The following is a 15,129-nucleotide window of genomic DNA, read 5'->3' as shown; positions in this document are numbered from 1 at the left end:
CTTTCAGATATCCTCATACCTTAGGAATTTGTCTGTACCTACCTATCTGCATTTATTTACCAAAGCCAGGCTAAATGTATTTCCCTCGGAAGTTCTAAATGGCAGACTGAGAGGCATCCCCTATCAGAATAGGCTTTGTTTGCCTTCCCAGGACGTCAGTTGTATGAAGCATATCCTACTGCATTGTGGGCAGCATGAGCAAGCAAGGGGCCAACTGATCAAACCCTTACTGGCAAATTTGCAGGGAAAATCTGAAGCCTCCCATATTAAATATCTTTTGGAAGACAGGTCAAATGATATTACACTGGCCGTGGCAAAGGTTCTATCAGAGGTTATAAGAAACAAAGATCATTATGCCCTAGATGAAACAAAATGACTGCCTTGGTTCTACCATCTGTCTGTCTGGTTGTTTTAACTGTATCTAGTTTTGAAATTGTTTTATGGTTTATGTTTTATGGGACTTTGGACCACAATAAAGTATTGATTACAGTGGTACCTCTGCTTAAGTACTTATTTCGTTCCGGAGGTCCGTACTTAACCTGAAACTGTTCTTAACCTGAAGCACCACTTTAGCTAATGGGGCCTCCTGCTGCTGCCACGCCGCCGGAGCCCGATTTCTGGTCTCAACCTGAAGTAAAGTTCTTAACCTGAAGCACTATTTCTGGGTTAGTGGAGTATGTAATCTGAAGAGTATGTAACCTGAAGCGTATGTAACTCGAGGTACCACTGTATTATGTTTTTATATATGTTGGAAGCACCAAGACTGGCTGGGGCAACCCAATCAGATGGGGAAGAAGAAGAAGAAGAAGAGGAAGAGGAAGAAGAAGAAATAATAATAAATGGAGGGTGGTATACAAATTGAATAAATAATTATATTATTGATAGTCTGGTTGGCTTTTTGAGAACAGGATGCTGGACTAGATGCGTAATGGGTTGGATCCAGCAAATTCTCCCAATGTTCTTATGTATTATTGTGTTTAGACTTAGATTTCTGTGCAAACAACTTTGAGACGGATTGTGCAAAACGCTGTAAATAAATAGACAATGACAAGAGAGGGGTGAAAACACTGAGTATGAGAAAGATTAGAATTGGGACACACAAGGGGATTCCTTGGCCAGTTTTATTCCAACAAATGTCTGCATTTTCTAATAATGCAACAATTAAAGGCATCAGTGAAGGTTGACTCTTATTTGCTCCTCAGAATCAAGTGGTCTTTGCTGTTCAAGTCGGGCCTCAGAATGATAATGTACAATTTGGGGAAGAAGATGCAAGCGAGCAAGCCTGCACTGGAGGCCAAGATGCAGAAGATCTCCACAGCCACCATCTGCTTTCCTTTGGTGCTCAGATAAGAGGGAACAAAGGACAGCCAAACACTGCAGAACACCAACATGCTGAAAGTGATGAACTTGGCTTCGTTGAAACTGTCTGGCAACTTCCTGGCAAGGAAAGCCATGGTGAAGCTGACACTGGCCAGGAATCCCAGGTACCCCAGGACACAATAAAACATGGGGGCAGAGCCTTCGTTGCATTCCACAATGATTTCCTCCGCCAGAGAGTTCATGTCCACATCTGGGAAGGGAGGAGCTGTACAGAGCCAAACAGCACAAATACTGGCTTGAAGGGAGCAGCAACCCAGAAGAACAGAGTTGGCCAGAGATTTCCCCACCCATTTCCTCATCCTGGATCCTGGTTTGGTGGCCATGAAGGCCAGAACCACCATGATGGTTTTCGCCAAGACACAAGACACCGCAATGGCAAAGATGATGCCAAAGGCCGTTTGTCGTAAAGAGCAGCTCACTGGGTGAGGCTGGCCAATGAAGAGCAAGGAGCAGAGGAAGCAGAGCAAGAGGGCAAGGAGCAGAGTGTAGGTGAGGTCCCGGTTGTTGGCTTTGACAATGGGAGTGTCCCCGTTCTTAGAGAAGACGCCAAGGACCAAGGCTGTGACCAGAGCAAAGAGCAGAGCTAAGGCAGCTAATGTGAATCCCAAAGGCTCGGCGTAGGAAAGAAAATTGTGGGTCTTAGGAATGCAATGATCTCTCTCCTGGTTTGGAAATTGACGTTCTTGGCATTTGAAACAATAATCCATATCTAAAAAAATCAGATTAATGATGTATGAGTTCACACAAACAAGGCAACCTTTTTCTTCTGGCATATTTCATTCTTTGTAATGAAATGGATTCCTCCATCTCCAATGACCTTTCAAATTTCCTTTGAAACAAATACTACTTCTGCCCCCAAAACACAATTCTGAGACATTAATTAGTTGGAAACAAGTATCAGAGATAAGTGGAAACCACAAAAATGCAACGGGTATTATTTCTTCATAAACCATAGAGGTGGTATCAATCAAATCACCAGGAATTTCGGATGCAACGTATTGATGACTGTTAATATGGTGCCATTGAAAGAGCAAACTGTAGTCTCTTCTGAAAAGTGAGAAGCCGCTATGATATCTTGGAGCAGCAGAATTTGATTTTGTGTTTCTGGCTCTCAGCCCTAAAACTATGGGGATGGAGGGTTAGGCAAGTCTTCCTTGACTCCGCAAGCTGTGGCAGGTGGGGAGCAGGCAGAGTACACTGGACATGATCCACACCTATTTCCACAGGTCTACTTTGTAAAGGTTAAAGTTGTGGCTCTAGTTTGCCCCACTCTCTGTGTCTGTCTTCTTTCTTCCAGATCTGAGTGCAACTGCTGTCCTGTTTAGGAGCACTGAACTGCTAACAAGGGGAAACTGTTGAAATAGACTAGTAAGCATTTTATAAAAGAGCAGATGATGTCTCCTACCCATTTGATTCGAAATCATCCTATCTGGACATGAAGCACAGTCATAGCAACAAAATGGCCGCCCCTCCTTCTTTTTCCGGCTGTAGCCTGGCTGGCACCGATCATTACACAAACCAAGGGGCAGCACCTAGACAGAAAAAGAGGAGAAGAAGAAGCTCCCTTTTGCATGGTAAAGAACACAGTTTGAACCAAGAGATGAGATCATTTGGCACATTCATGTTATTCCAGAAGAGTGGTGTATAAGTGAATAAATTGTAATATAAATTTTGGGGGTGAAGCAGAAAGGAAACTGAATTTTTCATCTGTATAAGATGGTGGGTGGGAAGAGGACAGGGAAAGACAACAGATTCTGAATTACAGGGAGTTGGCAGAGAAGGCAAAATGGGAAGCATATACACTACAAGACAAATACTCTTCCTTCAACACAAATGGGTAATTAAGGGACATCATCAATCAGGGACAGCAGTGGGAAACGGCACTGGGATAAGGGAGTTTCCAGCCAAATAAGGGACGGTTGACAGATATGCATTAGGGATGTCGGTGATGCTGTGGTCAAAACCCCCGAGCCTCTTGGGCTTGTTGATCAGAAAGTAGGTGGTTTGAATCCCCCTATTTGGTTGAGCTCCCATTGCTTTGTCCCAGCTCCTGCCAACCTCGCAGTTCAAAAGCACACCAGTGCAAGTTTATAGGCACCACTGTGGTGGGAAGGTAAACGGTGTTTCTGTGCGCTCTGATGTCACAGTGTTCCATTTTGCCAGAAGCAGTTCAGTCATGCTGACCACGTGACACAGAACGATGTCTGAGGAGAAATGCCAGCTCCCTCTGCCTGAAAAGCGAGATAAGCGCTGCACCCCATAGTAGCCTTTGGCTGGATCATCCAGGGGTCCTTGACCTTCCCTTTCCCTTTACTCTGACATCAATGAGACCTAGCTAAGCCTGGCAGGAAACCTCACTCTATTGTAAGAACCCCTTCATGCATTTACTGGACTTAAGTATGTTATTAATATCAGACCTTATTCTTGCATTTGTATTCTTAATATTAATAAAATGCTCCTTTTTTACAAAACCAAGAGTCCACTCCCACCTGATTGAATGCTTTGTGCCATGTGATGGCTTCTTCATCCATGCTGAAGTCCACATAGTGTGATTCCTTTGGTTCTACCTTTCCTACTTTCACTCGCAAGAAGGTTTGGTTGGGGAAAGTAACCCAGTTCAGAACATCAAATCCAGCTGCCAATTCCCCATTCTCATCAAAAGACACAAAGTCCCCAGCACTGTTGTTGAAGGAGATGCTCCTCAGGAAAGAGGGAAGCTAGACAGAATAAAACAAGGCATAGATCAAAAAGTAAAGAAGGGAGAAGCTTAATTGGTTTTATAAAGGAAAAAGTATCAATCAATGTATGTCACACAATGGAAAGGAGTCAAAAATTGTGTGGTCCACCTTTGGAGCAGATATAAAGGACCCTCCCAGAGCCCTGTCAGGACCTCCCCACAGTCTGATAAACAAGCATCATGAGGTTGCAATCCCATATGTAAAGTGAATGTAACTTGTGGGCCCCCTGTAAATAAGGAACATTCTAGCAACATATTACAAAATTGACCAGGCAATTTCACTTGAAAATAGCCATATATGTTCCTCTTTTGTGCAGAAACAACTGCAGGCTCTAGAAGATAGTTGTTGTTGGTGAACAGAATGTTTTGGCAGTCAGGGGTAGAAACAAACCTAAATAATTTCAAATGCATTCTTCATTCTTCATATTTCTCCTTCTCCTGCCTGACTTTGTGCATTATCACATTGATAATGAAGCAAGTCTAGTTTCAGAACCATTTTTATATAGAATGCATTATGATGTTTGGCATCTATATTGCAGGGAAGTTTTTAATGTTGGAGTTTTAATATTATTATGGGGTGCTGAGAGACAAACATCAGTGGTTTGTGCAATGTCAAAGGGTGAGATGCTGCCTGAGGAAAGTACTGGAGAGGTTCTTCCTGGATAAAAACATACCATCTTTCTGATATTAACACATCATGAGTGCCAGTTTAACCTGCCTCCTTCTTCACCACTCCTGACATATCAGCATCACAAACACACTGACAGCAGAACATGCAGCTCCTTCCACAACATTGTTGAGTTCTACAAAGAGGTGGCATTTCTGTGTGAGGAAGAGCAGGAGGAGATACTTCCACCTCTGCAACTTGAAGGGGAAGTAAAGGGAATAGGTTTATTCTGGCTCCAACTTGAAGGCAAGCAAAGCAGGAAAGCACTGAAAAGAACATTTGTTTTGTGCGGGAAAGGTAAATGCTGTAAGAGGTGTTTTTCTTCCCTGTGTATTCATTCTATGGACTGTGTGTCTTCACCCATTAGATTTATCCTGAATATGAAATCTTACCTGCCAAGGTTGCAGTTTGGGAGGATCGAGTCCACCTCTGCCTGCCATCCTTCTGTATTTTGGTCTGGATGAGAGAATCTTATGCAAAGTATATGCAATGGCATAAACCGCATTATAGGTACTGTAACTTTGACCAGTCATGATCATTTCAAAAATGTGCCCAGGAAGGCTCTCCAGACTCTCTTTGCCAGTGCATGTGTCTCTGCTTTCATTGGGGTCATTGGAAACAGAAAATAAGCAATTGAATGCATTTTCCCAAAAAGCCTGGAGGAACCCATCTCCATTTGGAGAGTTGGGGTTTAGTGTCTGAAGGAATTCTTTAAATCCCTGGACTTTTTCTGTGTGGATTGCAAAAGACAGGGCACCATCAAAGAGTTGAATATCATGATACCTTTGCATTGTTTCTGCTGAGAAGGCCCATTGGGCTGTCAAAATCCACACTTTGCCTGCTGAATTCTCTGCAATATCTTCAGATAATGAAGAAAAATAAGTCATCCATTTCACAGCTGCAGTAGTTTGAGGTTCTGCACATAGCACTAATATATTGACGTCTGAGTCCATCAGGAAAGAGAACTTAGCCTGAATGAGATCCAGTGAGATAAAATGATCTACCCCTTGAGATAAGGATGGTAGTTTTTCATTGAAGGCTGTGCAGACTCCATGCTGGGAAAGCATTGGCACCAAGATTTGCATAAACTTCTCTCCATTTTCATCATCTGAAGCAACAAGTCCGACCCACGTCCATTGGAAATGAAGAAGTAGCTTGACAATCCCTGCATATTGATATTTCTCATTGGGCACCGTCCGGAAGAAGGTTTGGAGCTGCAACTCAGTCCTCCTCACTGGAGCTAATACACAATAAGCAATCTAAGGAAGAAATCAACCTCACAATTGATAGCAGTGATAGAGTTACAGCAAACGGTTAGGATTCATCCCACATAACTGCCTGAAGTGGAACCCATGAGAATTTATTAAAGGTAAAAATATATTCTTTAGTTGGTATATTGGACAAATTTGAATGAATGTAAGCACAAGTTCCCTGTTTTAGAGGTGTTATAACATAAAACACTGAATCCATTACCCATCAATGACAACATCTTGGTCAGCTTTATCATTTACCATGAAGTATGTAGAAAGTGAAATATTTCTTAAGAGATATTAGATTTACCTGAAGTGGAACTCATGATGATTTTTTTTTTGTTGGTAGCCAACCAGAGCCAACCAGAGCTGCTGATGGCACCCAGTCAGATGGGCAGCATATAAAATTATTATTATTATTATTATTATTATTATTATTATTATTATTATTATTATTCCTAGTTCACAATTCCTGAAACAATTTGTGAACCAAAATGCAGCTTACTGGGAGGAGCAGAACTCCTACTGGTGCACTGGCACTGTACTAACCTCCCTTCCTCTGCCTGATTCCCCTCTACTTCCAGACAAGCTGCAGGGACACATGTGACAGGAGGCCAGGCAGTCATCCAAGCCCTTCCCCTACAGCCACGACTTCAGGGCTCCCTGCCCAACATGGACACCATGAATATCAGTGAGAATTCTTTATCTTTCCAGGTAGGATGATTTACTGGAAAAAATGTGCAAAGCCAGACACTTTTCTATCAGTTATATATTTTTCTCTCTTTCTTCTTTTTCAGAAAAGGGAACCAAAGTAAAAGAAAGTATAGAGAACCCAGAAGAGAATTATTGTACCAGAGGCAGAAAGGCTCCACTGCCCACACACTCACTATATCTGTGATATCACTATATCCACACACTCACTATATCTGTGGGATCTTGTAGATGTCTAAGATCGTGGTCATGTGAAGGGAGACGTCAGAGTTAACTGCCCCAATAACAGCTATCATATTTCTTTTCTTGTCACATTTGAAGTTGGGGACAATCCTTTCTGTGGTGGACAGAAGTTTCAGGGTGTCCTGATAAGTCGTCCTTGCATTTAAGTGGCTCTCATAGAGGTAGAACCCAAAGCTCATATTCGTTACGGTATTAGGGTTCTCGTTGATTTCTTTCACAGCAAATACCAGGGAGGGAATATTCTGGTAGTACTTTGGTGCGCCACTAATAAAAGAGCCGTGCTATGTGGCAGAGATATTCTCCTCTACACAGGTTATTTTCTGGCTGTTTCAGGCAAATTCCAAAAGATTAAATAAAACAAATAAGCAAACAACACATATGCATTGTGTCTCCTAACAGTTGATAACTGAAACCCATGGACAGTGAGGCAGGGTTTCTTCCAAGCTGACAAATGAAGGACAATATCAGAAATATTATAGATGTTATAGAATACCTGGAAGTAAGAAATGAAAAACAGGCAGCGTTGATGTTTTTAGATACTGAGAAAGCGTTTGATAATGTCTCATGAAAATTCATGAAAAATGTTCTAGAGAAAATGAACTTTGGTGAAAATTTTAGGAAAGGGATTCAAGCAATATATTCAGATCAAAAAGCCAATTTAATTGTAAATCATATGCATTGTGTCTCCTAACAGTTGATAATTGAAACCCATGGAAAATATTCAGTCAGCTTTAGGAACAGAGCATCTAATTTTGTGCAGAACATTCACATCCTGCAAGATACACATGTACATAAGTTACTCTCTTATCTGGAGGTGGACCACTGGAGCTTTAAATCATGGCCCCTCACAGGTTGCTAAAGCAAGCAACAATTCCTTCCTTGTGTGCTACTGGACAGGAGGATGATTGTATTGATTTCAGTGAGCCTACTCGAGATATGGCTTAGATATAACCCTTTGTTGTGCAAAGGGGGGGGGGAAGGGTTGCAACACTGCTGTTTTTATTGCACAATATTGTTTACATTTTATAGTAGGGAATATTATCCAAAATCTATGATCTCACAGCATCTGTGACTGTCAGATTAAATGATGCTGATTGTGAATGTGGGAATCAAGCTTTACTGCAAAGTAAAAGCATCCATGGACGCGGGTGGCGCTGTGGGTTAAACCACAGAGCCTAGGACTTGCCAGTCAGAAGGTCGGTGGTTTGAATCCCGAGCTCCTGTTGCTCGGTCCCTGCTCCTGCCAACCTAGCAATTCGAAAGCATGTCAAAGTGCAAGTAGATAAATAGGTACCGCTCCGGCGGGAATGTAAATGGCGTTTCCGTGCACTGCTCTGGTTCACCAGAAGTGGCTTAGTCCTGCTGGCCACATGACCCAGAAGCTGTACGCTGGCTCCCTCGGCCAATAAAGTGAGATGAGCGCCGCAACCCCAGAGTCGGTCATGACTGGACCTAATGGTCAGGGGTCCCTTTACTTTTACCTTTACCTTAAAAGCATCCATCATTGATGTGAAAGGAAACACAATGGGAGTATGAGGATAAAGCATGAGATCAGGAGAAAAACATGGGATCATGTGATGAGAAAGAAGAGGCAGAAGACAGAAACCTCCAGATGAGGAATAAGGCAACACAGAAGAAGATGCCGAGATCACAATATAAAGAGAAGAAAAAATATTTTCCAATTCCTCCAATGATCAGATCCCCTCTCTGATAATACTGGTATGGAAACTGGAAAGGATCCGTCATGATGCATCTTCCAGAGTCTTCCTTGCACTCAGTTGGAGGCATCTGGAGCCACAGGAAGAGAAGAATCAGCAGAAGAAATGTTCCTCCCATCTTGACCAACAGTTATGCAGAAAAGCAGATGTTTTTCTCATCCACCATGAATTGCATTAGGTTAAATGGCTCTGGATTATTTTGATAAAGGGAAGTGCCAAAGATGTGATCCAAGAAAACCTGCATGCTCAGAATTTCTCACTGGGAGTCAGATTCACACAGGGTTTATTTTTTAAACACTTTGTGTTTAAGGCCTGATAGAATGTATGTGGGCTTCGTCAAGATGGATGGTGAAACCCAGCAATTTGAAATAATTACTTGTTCCAAACTGATCTCCTTAGAGCATTGTGCTCTGTGAGAGAAAACAGTAAGAGCAAATAATCATATGCATTTGTTATTGAACTGTGACCTGGTAATTGTGAGTGTCACAGGCAAGCATGCTGTCCCCACCTGAGTGATCTTGGCTGGATCTAGAAGCGTCAAAGAAGCAATTCAGTTAAACGCATTGTAAACTCATACAGGGAAATCCAGTAGGGAAAGACGGGACTCCACAGCGCCATCTGGTGTCACAGTTTTATATTGCATATACAATGAATATAGAACGCTTTTCCTTTACCAATCTAGCTGAGTCCTTAGTCTTACTAACAACTCACTTTCCCCTAGATCTTACAGCCCTTGCTTTAAGCTGAGGCTGTTTATCAGACTACATTCCTTGCATATTATTATTATTATTATTATTATTATTATTATTATTATTATACCTGTGGAATCTTGTAGATGCCTAAGATTGTGGTCATGTGAAGGGAGATGTCAGACTCAAATGCTCCAATAACAGCCATCATATTTCTTTTCTTGTCACATTTGAAGTTGGGGACAATTCTATCTGTGGTGGACAGAAGTTTCAGGGTGTTCTGATAAGTCATCCTTGCATTTAAGAAGCTATTATAGAGGTGGAACCCAAAGCTCATATTCGGTACGATATTAGGATTCTCATTGATTTCTTTCACAGCAAACACCAGGGAGAGGGTATTCTGGTAAGCCTTCAGTGTTGAACTAATAAAAGAGTTGTACAATGTGTCAGACGCATTCATCTTTTCTGGCTTTTTTCCAGCAAATTCCGAAAGATTAAATAACACAAATAAGCAAAAAACCCATATGCATTGTAACTCCTAACACTTTTTAGTGGAAATCTATGGTTTGTATTCAGTCAGCTTTTGGAAAACAGCATCTAAAAAGCATTTAATTTTGTGCAGAACATTCACATCCTGCAACACACAAAAATATAAGTTATTCTCTTAGCACTTATGATTAATAGATCAGACAAACTGAGAGGTATTAATTTCACTTGGTCTACTTCGCATATATCTCAGTTAGATACTTTGTTTTTTTAAAAAAGTTTGCAGCACTTCAGTGATTTTTACCCAATGTTGTTTAAATGGTACAGCTGGGAGTATAAATCAAAATATATAATATTCCTGTCTCACAGAATCTGTGACTTTCAGATTTAATGATGGCGATTGTGAATGTGGGGATCAAGTTTGCTGCAAAGCTCAACCATCCTTGCATGGTGTGGAAGGACAGACAGAGGGAGGATGAGGATAAAGCATGAGATCAGGTGAGAAACATGAGATCAGGTGAGGAGAAAGCAGAAGAGGCAGAAGATAGAAACCTTCAGATGAGGAATAAAGCAACACAGAAGAAGATGCCATGATCACAATATAAAGAGAAGAAAATGTAATTTTAACCTTCATACATGGAAAAAAGTCAAGAAGTCAAATGTTTTCTGAGCATGCCGTGGTTTGTGTGGTGTAGTTGTAGCTTATAGCAGCATAGAAGTGTACACTATGAAGGAGAAAGTGGTTTCCTTACAAAAGTTCATCTGTAAACTTCATGTTTGGATGGTCCTGGAATTTTTTTTCTTCAGATGCATATGCAAAAGTATTAACAATTCCTCCAATGGTTAGGTCTCCTCTCTGATAATACTGGAATGGAAGCTGGAAAGGATCTGTCATGGTGCATCTTCCAGAGTCTTCCTTGCACTCAGTTGGAGGCATCTGGAGCCACAGGAAGAGAAGGAGCAGCAGCAGAAATGCTCCTCTCATCTTAGCCAACAGTTATGCAGAAAGGCAGATTTCTCTCTCATCCACCAATAATTGCATTAGGTTTAATAGATCTGGATTAATCTGATAAAGCGATGTGCCAAATATCTGACCCATGAGATCCTCTTTGTTTAGAATTTCTGACTGAAGCTCTGAATGATACAGGGTTTACGTAATATATGCTTTTGGACTCTGAAAGTACTGTGTTCATGGCCTGACATGGGATTTGACAAGATGGATGATGAAACCCATCAGTTTAAGATAATTACTCATTCCACAGTTATCTCCGTTGAGCACTGCGCTCTGTGAGACAAAATAATAAGAGCAAAATAATCATACATATTTCTCGTTGAGACGTGCACTGGGAATGGCGAGTCACAGGAAAGCAAGCAGCCCATCTGCAAACTGATAATCTGAAGGGAGCTCCCTAGTTTTTCCAAATCTCTTCCTCAATCCCACATGCCCCATTTTCCTTAAGTGTACATGTGTCACCAACATAGACCTGATTTTTAAGATTTTGGACCTTAGGGGTGTAACAACAAGAGCAGCAGCAGCAGCAACAACAACAACTGGTGTATCCTTGTACACCAGTTAAGCGGAGGGAGGAAACAATTAATATAATGCAGACTCCAGTTGCTGGTGCAATACAGGGTATTACAAAATAGAAAAATGGTTAGTGTTTGCCAGACATTTGTGTTTCTAAACACTTCAGGAAACCCTTCTTGCATGAACCAACAGCTTAATCTGACTAGTTATATGTAAAGATACAGACAAATGCATATGGTGAAATGTATTCTGTCATTTAAAGTAGGAGAGCAACGTGAGGGACCCAGCGGGTGACAATGACAGCCTAAATGCAGGGGTGCAACTTGAAACATAAAAGACATGTGATTGTGGCAGGTGAGAATGGAAAAGCCAGTGAGATCCTTCAATTTAGAAAGTGAGCGAAAGAGACAACCTGAAGGTTTAAGTTCTGGTTATGATCTGTTCATGGGGCAAGGGGAAATAATATACCAGATCTTTCTTGGGCTTTCACTGTTACCTGGCAGTGTGAGGTTCAGATTCCATATGAGCATTCTTGGAGCAGTTCCATTCTTGCGTGGTCAAACACTAAAATATAATAATAATTTATTATTCATACACTGCCCATCTGGCTGGGTTGCACCACCCACTCTGGGCGGCTTCCAGCAGAATATTAAAATACAATGATTCATCAAATATTAAAAACTTCCCTAAACAGGGCTGCCTTTAGATGTCTTCTAAAAGTCTGATACTTGTTTATTTCTTTGACATCTGATGGGAGGGTGTTCCACATGGCGGGTGTCACCACCAAGAAGGTCCTCTGCCTGGTTCCCTGTAACTTCACTTCTCACAGTGAGGGAACCCCCAGAAGGCCCTCTGAGCTGGACCTCAGTGTCTGGGCTGAACGATGGGGGTGATGATGTTACTTCAGGTATACTGGGCCCAGGCCATTTAGGGCTTTCAAGGTCAGCACCAACACTTTGAATTGTGCTCAGAAACATACTGGGAGCCAATGTAGGTCTTTCAAGACCGGTGTTATGTGGCTTCAGCGGCCGCTCCCAGTCACCAGTCTAGCTGCCGCATTTTGGATTAATTGTACTTTCTGGATCACCGTCAAAGGTAGCCCCACATAGATCGCGTTGCAGTAGTCCAAGCGGGAGATAACTAGAGCATGCACCACTCTGGCAAGACAGTACGCAGGCAGGTAGGGTATCAGTCTGCGTACCAGATGGAGCTGGTAGACAGCTGCCCTGGACACAGAATTGACCTGCACCTCAATGAACAGCAGTGAGTCCAAAATGACTCCCAGGATGCACACCTGGTCATTCAGGGGCACAGTAACCCCATTCAGGACCAGGGAGCCCTCCACACCATCCTTCCCCCTGTCCCCCAAGAACAGTTCTCCTGTCTTGTCAGGATTCAACCTCAATCTGTTAGCCGCCATCCATCCTGCAACCACTTCCAGACACTCACACAGGACCTTCACTGCCTTTAATGAATCCAATTTAAAAGAGAGATAGATCTGGACTTGCAGTCTTGGACTTGCAGACTGTAAGATGTCCCTGGTGATGGAAGCACCCAAGGGAAAGGCTCTAATGGTGAACGAACGGTTGGCAAGGTGTTAGAAGTTCTCTCAAGCTCTTCTCTTCTCAGTGTGGCTCCTAAGCAAGCAACCTGGGTTCTTAGTGGCTCTTGTGTGATTGCTTAACTTGTCACATAAGAAGCACCAAGTCACAAACTCCCTTTGGTGTGAGTGACTTCACTATGATGACACAGCACAGGAAGATGGCTGTGCAATGAACATAGCTGGGAGAGAAGTCTTGGGATCTTCTCTGGACACTATTGAGAAGAAACACTCTTGATGCTCCTTCTCAAAATGAATAGAGAGAGAGCAGAGCAGCGGTGAGCAAAGTCTCTGAAGTGAAACAGAGAGAAGGACGGAAATTAAAAGTGGATTTCTTCAACTACCTGCATAGCGTCTATCCTAAAGTACAGGCCGAGAGCATATCTGGAGGAGGGAGAGACACACGGTTGTGTTTAAAGCAAGAAGCTGTGTTTTTCTAAGTGAAGCTGAGCCTATGATTGGATAAACTTACATTTTTAGAATGTGTTTCAATATATTATTCCTTTATCATCCCTTCTGCAAGTAAAGATTCTGAATATTAAAGGAACGTATGAATAATTTTTAAAAGGGTGTCAGTTTTACGTGGGATTAAGCTTCCAAGTGAAGTAAATTACCAAATACTCTGACCAATCACACGGTGCTCCCTTTGTCTAAGCTGTTGACCAATCACACGATGCCCTCTTTATTTAAGTTGATAGTTAGTACGCATGCTCTCCAGTGTAGGAACGTTAGAGTTAAGTGCCTTATAAGGAAATGGGGTGAGGGGAACTAAGTTTCGATTGGATATGAAATTTAAACTTAATGGAATGTATAGAATGTATATTATCTATGTATAAAATGGTATGGAATTCTTTGTCCTGAGTCCAGTTACTTTGGAAGTCATCCCTGCTGGACCTTTCTGCCCAGAAATAAAATACAGAAGGACTCCTTTTCCACTCACTGTCTCATGTGGTTTTTGGTTTATCCATGAGAAAGGGCAGGCTTTGTGTGCAATACAAGCAGCTCGGTATCGCTACTCTACAACAGTTAAGGCCTCCTTGTGCAAGGGGATTATTGGTTTGTTGTTGTTCTTAATGTTATTGTGTAAATTGCGGTTTTAACATTGGAAGTCCACGTGGTGAAGAACCCTGAGATCTATGGGTGTATACTTGAAGGGGCCTCCATCGTTCAGCCTGGACACTGAGGTCTAGCTCTGAGAGCCTCCTGGCGGTTCCCTCACTGCATGTCAGGCAGCTGTCGGCAACTCTGGGCTGGTTGCCCAAGAATGTACAAAGACAAGGGAATGTTTCTTACCGTCCTCTTTTTACCACCCTCTGTGGCCTCCCTCAAACCCCTGTTGTAACTCTAAACTGTCATCCTCTTCTCCCTCCCTGGAAGGGTCAGGCTCCTCTGGCCAGTCCCTAACACTGCAAGAAGTGAGATTACAGGGAAGCAGGCAGAGGGCCTTCTCGATAGTGGCTCCTTCGCTGTGGAACGCCCTCCCTTCAGATGTCAAAGAGATGAATAACTATATAACCTTTAGAAGACATCTGAAGGCAGCCCAGTATCGGGAAGCCTCCTAGTATGTGATGTTTTATTATGTTTTTATATATACTGGAAGCTACCAAGAGTAGCTGGGGCAACCCAATCAGATGGGCAAGGAATACTACTACTACTACCACTACTACTACTAAATGAAGGGTGGTGTACAAATTGAAAATAATAATAATAATAATCATCATCATCATCATCATCTGCTTTGTCCCTGTGAGAACAGGATGCTGGACTAAATGCACCATGGGTTGGATCCAGCGAGTTCTCCGTATGTTCTTAAGTATTAGTGTGTTTAGGCTTAGATTTTTGTGTGAACCACTTTGAGAACAGATTGTGAACAATGCTGTAAAGAAAGGCACAGTGACAAGAGAGGAGTGAAAACACTGAGTATGAAAAAGATAAGAATACACAAGGGATTTCCTTGGCCTGTTTACTTTCAATAAATATAATGATAATATATAATAATATTTGGCTGGGTTGCGGCTTCCAACACAAAACATCACACATTAATAGTAACAATCTGATGCAATATAAAAAATCACAACAACTTTGAAATGAGCAACTTATATTGAACAAAGCAACATTCA

Source organism: Podarcis liolepis (assembly GCF_965112155.1).
Source record: "Podarcis liolepis genome assembly, chromosome: 14".
Lineage (NCBI taxonomy): Eukaryota > Metazoa > Chordata > Lepidosauria > Squamata > Lacertidae > Podarcis > Podarcis liolepis.
Note: the sequence above shows the minus strand (reverse complement) of the source record.